A 14,956-nucleotide genomic window follows, 5' to 3' on the forward strand; every position below is an offset into this window, starting at 1 on the left:
ATTTTGTGTATTGGCTTGCAAGGTGAATTCTTTGGTGGGAGGGAACCAAACCGTGAAGCTAGTGCGGATGAATTGAAGATGCTGCAATACAACGCTCAAGCTTGTGATATTTTCTTCAACAGATTGTGCCCCGAAGAATTCAACAAAATCAACCGTCTTGAGAATGCAAAGGAAATTTGGGATACTTTGATTGATATGCATGAAGGTACCGACTCCGTCAAGGAATCCAAATTGGATGTGCTCCAAAGTCAACTTGACAAGTTCAAAATGAAGGATGGTGAAGGTGTCACTAAAATGTACTCTAGGCTTGCTCTTATCATAAATGAGATTGCGGGCTTAGGAATTGAAGAGATGACCGACAAATTCATCATCAAGAAGATCCTAAGAGCATTGGATGGAAAATATGATATCGTGTGCACATTGATCCAAATGATGCCCAATTACAAGAATCTCAAGCCAACGGAGGTCATTGGAAGAATTGTTGCTCATGAGATGTCACTCAAGGATAAGGAGGAACTTCACAACAAGTCAAGTGGTGCTTACAAAGCCTCATGTGAAGCCCCTACATCATCAAGTGAGAAACAAACCTTCAATGAAGAGTTGAGCTTAATGGTGAAGAACTTCAACAGATTCTACAAGAGTAGAAGCAAATAAAGAAGCTCCAAGTCAAGGTCTTACAATGACAAAAGATCTTCCAGTCGAGAGTGCAATTGCTACAATTGTGAGAGACCCGGACACTATTCCAATGAGTGCACGGCACCCTACAAAAGAAGAGAAGATTCTCCCAAGAGAAGAAGTAGAAGAGAAGAATCGTCGCCAAGAGAGAGGAGGAGTAGAGATGATCGTTATGAACGAAGAACATCTCGGAGAAGCAAGGATTCGGAAAGGAAGGACAAGTCATCAAAGAGCTACACAAAACAAAGACATCAAGCTTATGTTGGTGAATGGGTATCCGGTTCCGACTCTGAACATCACTCCAAGAGAAGCTATCACTCCGACTCCGAACATACTCAAGATGAAGGTGTTGCTGGTCTAGCACTTGTGTCGACCAACTCCTACGACATATTTGATTCACCAAATGAAGGAATTGGAAGATGCTTCATGGCTAAAGGCCCTATGGTAACTCACCCCGAGTATGTTGATTTCAATAGTGATGAAGATGACTTGTTAGGTGATGATGATTTACTTATTGACAACTCTAGTGATGAATACTATGATGAAACGTCAATTAATCATGCTAAACAAGATAAAACGAATGACAATGATAAGGAGAAGATTGAGCTTCTAACTAAAGAACTAAACACTCTTAAGTTAGCTCATGAAACTATCTTAGGGGATCATCGAGAACTTTTGAGGACTCATGAGAAGTTACGCTTTGAAAAGCTCAATCTTGAGCAAGAGCATGAGTTCTTAAAAGCAATCAATGATGATCTTCGCAAGAAAAGTTCTTCTTACATTGCCAAGCGTTTACTCTTATCTACTTACATGCCTCAAGTCAAGTCTAGTAACAAGAACAAGAAGGATTCTTCCTCTAGTAGTAACAATAATCATGCTAAATCCAATATTGTTGCTTCTAGTAGTTCTCTTGATTCCACTAATGATTCTCTTAGCCAAGTTACACTTGAGCAAGAAAATAGCTTATTGAAGGGAATTATAGAGAAAGGTGTTTACAAGAGCCTTGCCGGGAGTAAGCAATTCGAGGAAATTGTACGCAAGCAAGGAAGGCACCAGAAGAATCAAGGTGTTGGTTTTGAACGAAAGTTCAATGCCAATGGAGTTGAGTGGGAAGAAGATCAATACCCCAAGACGAAGTTTGTTCCTCAACAAGAGAAGTATGATCCTACTTCCTTCAAGGGGACACAAGCTCAAGATGATCTTCCACCACAAGACCACACGCACAATGGCAAGGACAAGCTTCAAGAGGAGATTGATGCATTTGAAGAAGCTCCTAAGGCCTTGGTCAAGTGGGTTCCCAAGACTACGTCAAGTTCTACTTCATCAAGCACGACTACAACTCCAAGGATTCCCATCAAGATGATGTGGATCCCGAAGAAGAAGAACTAGAGAGTTCTTGAGGGTGACTCCACCAACATTCTTCCTTCATATCATTATGGCAAGGACAAGTGCAATCAACTTCCACATCTTGCACTAGTTCAAGGAGTCACAAACCCTCATGTTGGTAAGGCAAGGGGCAAGGTAACCTAATGCTTCCATGGACATCATCTTGTGTGTGCATCACTCTATGTCTATGGATATACTTGTTTGTTCCTTGTGGGACTAACCCGTGTAGGTATTGAAAGTGCAACTCACTCCAAAGGATTGCTCCAAATGATCTTCATCAACATTGAGCATCCACATCTTCAACACCTACATGAAGTCATCATCGACAAAACCCAAGGTTAGTTCATCCTGAAAGTGCGTTATATCGACTAGAGGGGGGTGAATAGGCGATTTTTATGAATTCTTCACCGAGGAATTTGCCGTTGAGGAAATTCCTTAGCGAAGAACTACTTGCAGCGGAATAAGTACTCAGAAGTAAGCACAACAGAATACAAGCATGGTCATCATGATGAAGTGAAGACACGCACAGAGCACAAAAAGCGTAAACACAGGATAAGACAAGATGAAGACAAACAGACTGAAGAAATTGAACTGAGGAAATTGAGAAAGTCTTCAGTCAAAGTCTTCAAACACAGATATGAACAATCACTCAACACAGTAATGATGAAATGAAAGAGTTGAGGGAATAGAAGCAGTAAGGTTGGTGAAGACAATGATTTGGTAGACCAGTTCCAACTGTTGTCTCAGTTGTACGTCTGGTTGGAGCGGCTGAGTATTTAAACTCGAGGACACACAGTCCCGGACACCCAGTCGCTGAGCACGCAGCTCAGGACACCAAGTCCTCACCGTATTCTCCTTGAACGAAGGTCACACAGACCTCGTCCAATCACTTGTGGTAAGTCTTTAGGCGACTTCCAAACCTTCACAGACTCGGTCACTCGGCGATCCCCAATTCCTCTTGGATGCTCTAGACCATGATGCCTAACCATCTGGAAGAAGCACAGTCTTCAAAGGTAACAAGCGTCGGATCCACGCAGGATCAATCTCTTCAGTGATTCTTCATCACTTTGGGTCTGTAGGTGTTTGGGTTTGGGTTTTTCCTCACTCGATGATTTTCGCTCAAAGTCCTCGAAGGATGGGTTGCTCTCAAATGACAAGTGTCAGTTTCTCTCGGAGCAGCCAACCAGCTCGTGGTTGTAGGGGGTGGCTATTTATAGCCTAGGGAGCAGCCCGACATGATAAGACATAAATGCCCTTCAATGATATGACCGTTAGGTGGATAAGATATTTTGGGACAGCTGGCGCGCAGCACAGCAACGGTCGGAAATTTGACTCTCAAATTCCTCAGGGCTATCATGTTCCTCACTGTGTAGGCAATCCGCACTGGCGAATTCCTAACTCCTCAGTCAGAACAAATTCCTCAGCGACCAGAAGAACTTCGTCTCTGTCACTGAAGAAATTGACTGAACTGTATGAGATTTCCAAAGGCTTCACTCGAAGGGATTGGTAGGTTTAGGATTTTGAGTTGAGCATCACATGGAAATTTTTCCTAAGTATTTCCTTGACCCCCTTTAACAGTACGGTGTTTCCTATGACTCAAGAAAGAGAAAATGAAACAACGAAAACAAAAGTCTTCACGCTTCATGTTCCTCAAATGAATACCAAGTCTTCAAGGTCACACCAATTTCTTCACTTTCAAAGTTTTCAGAAAGTCTTCAGAATATCAAAGTCTTCAGTCGAAGAACTTCATTTTTAGGGGTCGACTTTCTCTATAAATATCAAACTCCTCATAGACTTATAGACCTATGTACACTCATAAACATATTAGTCCCTTAACCTATAAGTCTTCAATACACCAAAATCACTAAGGGGCACTAGATGCACTTACAATCTCCCCCTTTTTGGTGGTTGATGACAATATAGGTTAAGTTTTCAACGGGGATAAACATATGAAGTGTAAGTACTGATATTGAGGAATTTGATTGCAAGATATAGAAGAACTCCCCTGGAGATGTGCATAGTGAGGAATTTGCTTTTGAGGCAATGCACATTTGAAGAGTTGAATCATGGAGATCTCCCCCTATATCTTGTAATTCATACATGCATTCTACATATAATATGAAGAATTTGAAATGCATGATGAAATATGGTGACTGATGTAATTCAGCATGCGTATATTAACATATAATGAAGAATAAGCATGCAGAGGAACACATCAAAAGTATCAGAGCACCATCGGGTTTAAGATTACAACTCGATCCAATAAAAGTTTCAGAAGAGCAAGAGTTGTAACTTAGCAAAAAAAACACCCATATAATAGACCCGCTTGAATACTAACTCAAATTTCTCCCCCTTTGTCATCGAATGACCAAAAGGATCGAAACTGAGGACTAATGCCCCTGAAGAATATCAAGGTGATGGAGGAGCGTCAGTGTTGTCGGGGTCGGTTGTCGTAGTAGGGCCTGCCGCAGTGTCGTCCAAGTCTTCATTTTCATCAGTGTCGCGCGATGAAGAATAGGATCTGGCCACCAAGGAAGGAACCTTGACCTTCTTGAATTTCTTCGGTGGAGGTGCAGACCAGTCAAATTCTTCCTTGAGACCCATTCTCTTCAGATCTTCTGCGCCGTAGACATGAGATAGAACAGCCCAGGTACGGTTGAAGGTTTCATAGAGGTAGTAGTGCTTTTTCTTCACTGCATTGTGTGTTGAGGTCATGTTGTGAAGAATTGAACCAAACTGACGCTTGACCCATTTATGATTGCGATCAACTTTCTGATGAAGACTGAGGAGTAACTCACGATCAGTCATCACCCTGGGTGCTGTGGCTTGAGGAATTTGCTTGGCAGAGGTGTTGGCGGCAGAGTCATGTGTGGCAGAGTCATCATTGGTGGAGTAGGATGCAACCTTGCGAAATTGACCATCCAATGGACGAATGCCTTCATCTATCACAGCAGTTGCCTTGCCTTTGTCATCAGCTAAGGAAAATGTCCGTTTGAGGACTTCAATTGGAGGCAAGTAGCTGCCGTGGTTCAGAGTATCAGCTTTGTAATTGAGTGAAGACCTTGTCCTGATGAACCTCATAATCCATGGTGCATAAGGCTTCAGCTCAAATGGTGACATAGCAATATTCACCAGAGTCCTCGTGAAGAAATCATGGAAGTTGACGGGAACGCCATGAATGATATTGAAAAGCATATTCTTCATGATGCCAACGACTTCTTCATCATTTGAGTCGTGGCCTTTGATAGGACTCATTGTCTTCGTCAGAATGCGATAGACAGTCCGTGGCACATACAGTAATTCCTTGACGAGGAATTTGGTTTGAGGGGCCTGCCCTGGCTTCAAAGGCTTCATCAGCACTTGCATGTAATGATTTGTAAGCTCAGGTTCGTTGTAGATGCAATGAGCACCTTCAAGGGGAGGACTGAGTGGGAGGGCACGAAGCAATTCAGTTGCTGGTGCCTTGTAGTGAGTATTGTCTGACACCCAGTCCAGCACCCATGAGTTCACATCTTCAGAATTTCCTGTGATGTGCAGCGTCGCATAGAATTGAAGAATGATTTCTTCATTCCAATCACAGATGTCAGTGCAGAAATTCAGCAATCCAGCATCGTGAAGAACACTGAGGACTGGCTCGAAGCACAGCAGAGATTCCATGTCCACGTGAGGAATGTGTTCATGATCGAAGACTTTGTCTTTGTTGAATAGCACCGAGGAATAGAAATTGGCCTGGCTGGCCGTCCAGAAACGCCTCTTCCTTATGTGAGCAGAATCATAGGGGTTGTAATCTGTGAAGAACACATGCTCGCTAAAGAAATCTTCAGCCTTGAACTTTTGCTTGCGTGAGAATGGATCCGCTGGCTTTGGCAGAGGAGTGTTAGTGAGTTGCATCACGACCTCAGGAATCGCAATCTCCGGTTCTTCAGGCAGAGGAATTTCTGGTTCCTCTTTAGTGGCAGACTGCGTGTTCAAAGGATCAGCAGTAGCAGTTTCTTCAGCACTAGTGGCTGGAATTTCTTCATGCACAGACGAGGTGTGATGAGTTTCTTCAGAGCCCATTTGAACGGTTGGTGCAGGGGACTGAGGTATTTGTTGTAATGGGGTGAAGAGTGGAGAATTGGGGTGCTGACTTTCCCAAAAGTCATCATTCATTACTGGCGTAGTGCACCCAATATCCACGTCTTCATCTTCAATTTCTTCAACGCCAGCCTCTTCAGCTGTGAATTGAGGCATTGGCGAGGAAGCAACAGGCGTTGAAGGGATCACATCCACTTCAATTTCTTTATCAATCTGCTCTGACGAAGCAGCAGAATGATTTTCTTCATCAGATCCGCTGGGGATCACATATTCTTCACCAAAAGGAACAATGTCCTTTGATGGCATGGTGGAAATCGGAACAACATCAATTGGATTTTCTAATGAGCTGGTCGTAGGCTTCATTTTCTTCGGAGCTGGAGAATCTGAAGCAGCCGATGCTTTTCTTTTCCTCACTGTAGCTCGCTCTGCAGCCTTGGTCTTCCTCACATCTGATGCAGATGGAAGGATAGGAGTTGTTGTAGGCGCAGGAGGAGCTGAGGAATCTGGTTGATTTTCTTCAGGCGCAACTGTTACAGTTGCCCTGACTTCTTCATTTTGTTCAGGCGCACCACTAGTGGATGCCCTGGCAATTTCTTCAGCGGCTAGAATGGAGTCATCAGCCCTGGAACTAGCATTTTCATTAGCATCCTGAAAGTCATCAGCGGTGCTAGCATGTTCTTCAATTTGCTGAGCAGAAGCTTCACCTTGAGGAATTTCTTGTTGCGTTGGGGCTGCAACATTGGTGAACTTCTCAGTTAGTTTGACGAACCTGACTTTGGCTCCTTGCCAATCAGCATAATAAGCATTGAAATCATCGCTGAGGACTTTGATTTCAGCTTGGATCTTCACAAGATCGTCAGTGGTCATAGAGAGAATGTTATTCTTCAGAAACTTTTCCTTCTTGTACTGAGCCTTCTTCATCTATCTAGCCTTCTCAAATTTCCATTTCTCTTCAGTGATGAAATGGGTCAGCATGTGACTTTGGCCAGGAGTCAAATGAAAATCAGGCATAGGAGTGTTTGGGTCCTTGTGCGAGAGATCAATGTAATCGAGGATCGCCCTTGGATCTAAAAGCAGTGGCACATTTGTGCCTTTGGATCTAGCGGCCCTTTCTTGTCTGTCTTTGATGATTTCTGCAAGTTCATCATCATCAGCTTCATCGTCAGATGGCACTTGGAAGGCAACTTGTTTCTTCTTCGGACTTGGCCGAGGACCTCGACCAGCTGTTGCCTTTGTCTTCAACAGAGTGGGGCCTGATGAAGAGTTTGGTGCAGCTGAGGAACTCGCTGAGACACCAGAGGCAATAGAGATGCCTGCAGTCCTTTGGCACATGGCCAGATGTACAGGTGTTGAGGACCTTGCCAAAGCAGCTGAGGACTTTGGGGGAGGAGCAGGAGCAGCATGAGGAACTGGCCGTGAGGGCTTTGAAGATTCTGGCCGTGAGGGCATTGCCGAGGAACTTGGCCGTGAGGGCACTGTTGGTGAAGCACTTGGTTTGTGCGCGGGCTTCTTTGCCATTGATTTCCTAGGCTTGACAGAGGCCTCAGTGGCAGCAGCAGTAGCAGAGTCTTCATTGAATTTCCTCACTGCTTCTTTGGCTTGTCTCGCCAACTTGGCTTGGCGTTTGGCCCATTCTTCAGGAAAATCCTCACCATGCTTGATGCTGGTGGGGTCAGCTTCTTGGCTAGGTGCCAATGGAGCTCTTGGGCATGGAGGATTTAGTGCGAATTTCTTCATATACTTTGGAGTAACATACCTGTACTCCCACCATTCTCTTGCCCATCTCCTTTCAATCCTCTGTATGCGTACCTTGCGCTGATTTTTGTTTTCCTTTCCGAACTTGGCCTCATCAGGTGTGCAATAGTCAGCATAGATGTCCTCAGGTATTTCAAACGCAGTCATGGCCTCAGGCCTCTTTCCTCCTTTCTGTGGCTTCTTACCGTCTGCCATATTCTTCAGTTGAGGAATTTGAACAATCGAATTCTCTGAAGAAGTATGCAACTTTTCTTCGAGGAACGCTGCAAATGAGTTAAGTTGATGAGAACCTAGTGATTCAGCAGCGGACATGAGTACCTGTGAACAGAGTATAGTTGCGAGGAATTTGGAGAGGTCATATGCGTTCTCAGAAGGTTTTTTCAAAAAGAACAAGTTTGAGGAATTTGACCAGATGAGCCTTGAAGAATTTCACTAAGCGTTCTTTGTCTTAGGTTCCAGAGTTGTATAGATCGAGGATCCACACAATTGAGGAATCTTGAAGAAAAATGATGCTTAGAGAAAAGAATCAAGAGCAGATGACTAGTGAGGTGTTTGTGTGTGAGGATTTGAAGAATAAAGCACCTTTGAAGATTTTGTAGAGAAAATTTGAATCAAAGAGGGTAGTAAAAGTAACTTTTAATTACCCCTGATGAAGAACACGACGAACTGAGAAGGGTAGATTTGAAGCTCGTCAGTTCAGATCTTCCACGCCCTAACTTGGCGGAGGAACACAGCTACGGCGGCGGCGGAGTGAAGATTTCCGCGGCCGGCGCGAGTACGACAGCGACGAGGTCGAGGCAGTGAAGCTCTTCCTCACCGGCGACGATGGAGTAGCGGCGGCGCTAGGGTTTGAGAAGCTCGAGTGAGAGAGAGAACGGTCGAGCGGAGTAAAGGAAGTGAGGATGGGGTGAGGGGGTATTTATAGTCGCAGTGAAAAATTGTTCACCCGAAGATTTAGGACGAACGTGCCCCTGATCCTTCTCATTCGCATGACATGTGTCACCCACGTACTGAAAAGTGGAGACCGTGTTAGATCATGGGTGAATAGATAAGTCTATCGTGGGATACGGGACGGTTTGAGCGGCAAAACCGAAAATTTTGATAAGATAAGTTTTTAAGTTCCGTTCGCAATTTCTTCAGCTGACAAGGACACAGTGAAGATTCTGAACGAGTTTCAAATAGAATGCACATGAAGAATTTGTGAGTAGACTGGGTTGAGTATAGCATAGAGAGGAAAGGGTCCGATCACATTCACTTAGCAGAAAACGCAACTTGAAGAAATAGCCATAAGTGAATGCTGTAGAGGACATAAACTCATATATATATATATAGCCAATGAAGAAAAACGACGGAAAAAGTGAAGATTTTGAAAAGTTGAAGAATTTGAACAACTGAGGAATTTCAACACTGAGGAAAAACTCAAATTGAAGATTTTCAACTTTTTGTGGTGGCGTGACCCACCGTAGAAGAATGATGATTTCAGACACCGCGTACAATTATCGTAGGGTTCTAAGAATCAAATTCTTCATTAATTTCTTCACACTTAGAGTGTTATTCTTCATTGATTGAAGAAAAACGTTTCTTCATGTGTTGCACATCTAAGTCATCAATTTTGCATAAGTGTTAGGATGAGTGTCCTTTTTCAAAGAACATTCGAAGATTCTAGGATATTTAGCTCACACCGCAACTTGCTAAATCTCTTCTCATCCAAGGGCTTTGTGAAGACATCGGCTAGCTGTTCTTCAGTCTTCACATGCTCAATAGAAATGTCGCCCTTCAACACATGATCACGAAGAAAATGATGACGAATCTGAATGTGCTTTGTCTTCGAGTGCTGAACTGGGTTGTGAGCAATCTTGATTGCACTCTCATTGTCACGGAGGAGAGGCACATTCTTCACGTTGACGCCATAGTCCTTGAGGGTTTGCTTCATCCATATCAGTTGAGTACAGCAAGAATCAGCAGCAATGTACTCAGCTTCCGCAGTAGACAGTGATACGCAGTTCTATTTCTTCGAGGACCAACAGACCAAAGATCATCCGAGGAAATGACAAGTACCAGATGTTGACTTGCGGTTCACACGATCACCAGCATAGTCAGAGTCAGAATATCTGATGAGATCAAAAGTAGAGCCCTTGGGGTACCATAATCCTAGTGTTGGTGTGTGAGCTAGATATCGAAGAATATGCTTCACAACCTTATGGTGTGATTCCTTCGGTGCAGCTTGAAATCGGCACACATGCAAACACTAAGCATTATATCTGGCCTAGATGCACATAAGTACAATAAAGAACCAATCATGGAGCGGTATACCTTGTGATCGAAGTCAATACCATTTTCATCAGTGCATAGATGGCCATTTGTGGGCATAGGAATTTTGACACCTTTGCAATCTTGCATGCCGAATTTCCTCAGAACATCCTTGAGGTATTTCTCCTGAGATATGAATATGCCATTGTGTTGTTGACGAATTTGAAGACCTAAGAAGAATTTCAACTCTCCCATCATAGCATTTGATATTCTTCACTCATCATATAGGCAAATTCATCACTATAATGTTGGTCAGTACAGCCAAAGATAATATCATCAACGTATATTTGGCACACAAACAGTTCACCATCATAAGATTTAGTAAAGAGAGTAGGGTCGAGTGAACCGGGTGTCAAGCCATTCTTCACGAAGAATTCCTTCAAAGTATCATACCACGCCCGAGGGGCCTGCTTGAGGCCATAGAGGGCCTTGTTGAGTCTGAAGACTTTGTCAGGATTCTTTGGATCTTCAAAACCTGGGGGTTGAGCAACATATACTTCTTCCTCAAGCTTAACTGTAAATGCATCTAGTGCCACCCCTAGTTGGTTTTGGAGTATTGACGACAAAGTTGGTTGAGGGACTAATGTGTTTGTGAGAATTGCAGGATAACGCAGGTAGTGTCCCTCATTGATTCGGTTTGCCTACCGGAGATGACCCCTAAAAATGTATGAAGACATTGAAGACAATGGTGGTGTGTGAAGATATTCACACTGAAGTCTATGACATGAGAAGACATTGAGTGAAGACTATGGAGCGCGAAGACTGAGTCGTTTTGTTGTTTCCTTTTCTTCTTTGTTGAGTCATAGGAACCACCGTACTATTAAGTGGGGTCCAAGTGAACTAAGTCAGAGTGACTGAAGTGATGCTCAACCCAAATCCTATGTCTTCTAGCAAAGACAATGAGAGCAAATCTTATCCAGAGCTGGATGAGTCAGCTTTGCTTGTAGCCCAAGTAAAGTTGCCGCGTGTGTTTGAAATCTGACCGTTGGAACACGTGTCAGTTCCTTAGTGACCCAGGGTCATTTCGGACAAATCAGGTTGGGTTGCCTTGTGGCTATAAATAGCCCACCCCCTACACCATAAATTGGTGGCTGCTCAGAGTTAGTTTACGGCTTTTGTCGTTTTGAGAGCAACCCACCTCGAAGCCTTTGAGAGAGGTATCCTTGCAAGGACAAAGCCCAAACACCCAGAGCCAAAGAGTGTTAGGCATCACTGAAGTCTTTCTGTCTGTGTGACCTGAAGACTTATTACACTTGAGGACTGTGTATCCTCCAGCCGGTTAGGCGTCGCGTTCTGAGCATCCAAGAGTCATTGTGGATTGCCGGGTGAATGAAGTCTGTGAAGGTTCGGAAGTCTACCTTGAAGACTTACCAGAGTGATTGGGCGAGGACTGTGTGTCCTTAGCTCAAGGGGAATAAAGTGAAGACACGGTCTTCTGAGTTGAATCTCAGCCTCCCTAACCAGACGTACAGTTGTCACAGCAACTGGAACTGGTCCAACAAATCCTATGTCTTCAACAAGTGACTGGTTCTATCTCTTCCCTCATTTACTTTGAGTTTGTCTTCGTGAAGTCATTGCTTATCTGTCTTATCTGATTGACTTCATTGCTTGACTACTATTGTTGATTGTCTTCATACTATCTTCCATCCTGATCCTACTACCTAGCTGCTATTAGTCTTCGTACGTTAACACTATTGCATACTTGACTATGGCTTGCTTGTTGTAGTTTATCTTCCGTTGCATATCAATTAGGTCATTCCTATTGTTTGTCTTCGAAACTTCCATGTTTTGAAGACTTTGATAAAAATCGCCTATTCACCCCCCTCTAGTCGATAACTAGCACTTTCAATTGGTATCAGAGCAAGGTACTCCCTTGTTCTGTGTGATTCAGTTTAACCACCTGGAGTTTAGCTATGTCGACTGCAGGGATAATCAAAGTCTCCGCTGCTTGCCCCGTGTTTGATGGAACAGAATATCCCTACTTGAAGAATAAGATGCGCATGCATCTTGAAGCCATTGATGTCGACCTCTGGTATGTCGTCAAGAACGGCTTTCCATAGACTGGTGAAGGTGTCACCCCTGCTGATGTCAAGAAGTTCATTCAACTGGACTCGACTGCAAAGAAAATCATCTGTGGTCATCTGACCAAAGGACAGTATGGCCGCGTGAGTGCTCTGAAAACGTCAAAGCTAGTCTGGGATTGGCTATCCAAGGTCAACGAAGGCGTCTCTACCCAGAGAGACCAGAGAATCAGTGTTCTTCGCAATCTCTTCAACCGCTTCAAAAGAAACGACAATGAAAATGTACAGCTCACGTTTGATCGCCTCATCGACATCACAAATGAGCTTCAGGCTCTCGGCACCACAGAGATCACCAAGCATGAAATCGTCAAGACGCTGCTGAGATCCCTTGACAGCTCCTTTGACACACTTGCCCTCATGATACAAGAACGTCCTGACTTCAAGACTCTCGATCCGTCTGATATACTTGAGAGGCTCAACACACATGAGTTCCAGCTTTCTGAGAAAAGAGATATATATGGCCCCAACTATGGCCGAACTCGTGCTTTGAAGGCAAAAGTTGTTTCCTCATTTGAAGAAGAAGAATCTGACTGCGGTTCTAAGGATCCTGAAGACATTGGAAGGGAGCTTGCTATGCTTGTGAAGAAGTTCCAGAAATTCACCAAGAAGAAGGGCTTCAGAAAGTCTTCACGATCCAGTTCAAGAAATGATGAAGCTTCCACTCAAGACAACAACAAGAGAACATGTCACAAGTGTAAGAAGCCTGGGCACTACATCTCTGAGTGTCCTCAGTGGGACAACGAGAAGAAGAAGAAGAAGAAGAGCAAGGAATATGACTCTGATGACAAGAAGAAGAAGAAATCATCAAAGTCTTCTTCCAAATCCACATCAAAGTCCTCATCTCATAAGAAGATCTCATCTGGCAAGGCTCGTGCTTTTGTTGGCAAGGAAACGGATTCATAGGAGGAGTCTGCGTCTAAGGAGGCAGAGGTGGAATCTGAAGCTGAGTCCGACTCTGGCGTTGCAAGTCTGGCTCTAGGCACAACCTACGTTGCAAAGTCCATCTTCAACACTGAAGACAATGACTCCCACACCAACACTGATGATGACAAGGACGATCCTGCTCCCACCTACTGCTTCATGGCACGCGGTGCCAAGGGCATGTCACCAAAAGCTTTAGAATGGATTATTGACAGCGGATGCACTAATCATATGACTGGTGATCGAAGTCTTCTCATGGACTCAACCTTACGTCCATCCGACAAGAGTCAAATCACATTTGCTGACACTGGTAAACGCAAGGTATCGGGTCTAGGTAGAGTTGCAATCTCAAAGGATCAACACATGGATAAAGTGATGTTTGTTGAATCCCTTGGATTCAACTTAATGTCTCAATGCTTTGTGACTTAAACATGATTGTGATATTTGGAAAATATCGTTGCCTTGTACTTATGGAATCTGACAAGTCTCTAGTCTTTGAAGGGTATAGGAAAGGTGATCTATACATGGTAGATTTCTCAGCAGGTCCACAACTTGTCGTATGTCTTCTTGCAAAAGCTTCAGAATGCTGGCTCTGGCATCGAAGGCTGGGGCATGCTGGCATGAGGAACTTGCACACACTTGTCAAGAAGAAGCATGTCATAGGCATCGAAGGTGTCAAGTTCAAGAAAGATCATTTGTGTGGTGCTTGCGAAGCTGGGAAGATGACGAGGGCCAAGCACCCCTCGAAGAAAATCATGACGACATCTCAACCCTTTGAGCTGTTGCACATGGACTTATTTGGCCCTACTCACTACTCCACCCTCACAACAACGGCGTGTCTCTATGGCTTCGTTATTGTTGATGACTACTCAAGATACACATGGGTGCACATAATTCTCTACAAGACTGAAGTACAAGATGTCTTCAGACGATTCGCCAATCGAGCAATGAACAACTATGGCATCAAGATCAAGCATATCAGAAGTGATAACGGCACTGAATTCAAGAACACCAGCCTTGATCTTTATCTGGATACAATGGGAATCACTCATGAATTTTCTGCTCCGAACACACCTCAGCAAAATGGCATTGTTGAGCGCAAGAACAAAACCCTCATTGAGATGGCTCGAACAATGCTCGACGAGTACAAGACACCAAGAAAGTTCTGGCCTAAAGCTATTGATATAGCTTGTCACATCATCAACCGTGACTACATCCATAAGCTTCTGGGCAAAACATCCTATGAGCTCCTTATTGGCAAGAAGCCAAATGTCAGCTACTTCAGAGTCATTGGTGCTAGGTGCTGGATCAAGGATCCCCATCACAAGTCAAAATTTGAACCCAAAGCTCACGAAGGCTTCATGCTTGGCTATGGAAAGGATTCGCACTCCTACAGAGTCTTCAACCTCTTTGAGGGAGTTCCGGACTAGGGGATGTCCGGATAGCCGAACTATCATCATCGGCCGGACTCCAAGACTATGAAGATACAAGATTGAAGACTTCGTCCCGTGTCCGGATGGGACTTTCCTTGGCGTGGAAGGCAAGCTTGGCGATACGGATATGTAGATCTCCTACCTTTGTAACCGACTCTGTGTAACCCTAGCCCCCTCCGGTGTCTATATAAACCGGATGGCTGTAGTCCATAGGACGAACAACAATCATACCATAGGCTAGCTTCTAGGGTTTAGCCTCCTTGATCTCGTGGTAGATCCACTCTTGTAACACACATCATCAATATTAATCAAGCAGGA

Source organism: Triticum dicoccoides, chromosome 4A (genome assembly GCF_002162155.2).
Source record: "Triticum dicoccoides isolate Atlit2015 ecotype Zavitan chromosome 4A, WEW_v2.0, whole genome shotgun sequence".
Taxonomy (NCBI): domain Eukaryota; kingdom Viridiplantae; phylum Streptophyta; class Magnoliopsida; order Poales; family Poaceae; genus Triticum; species Triticum dicoccoides.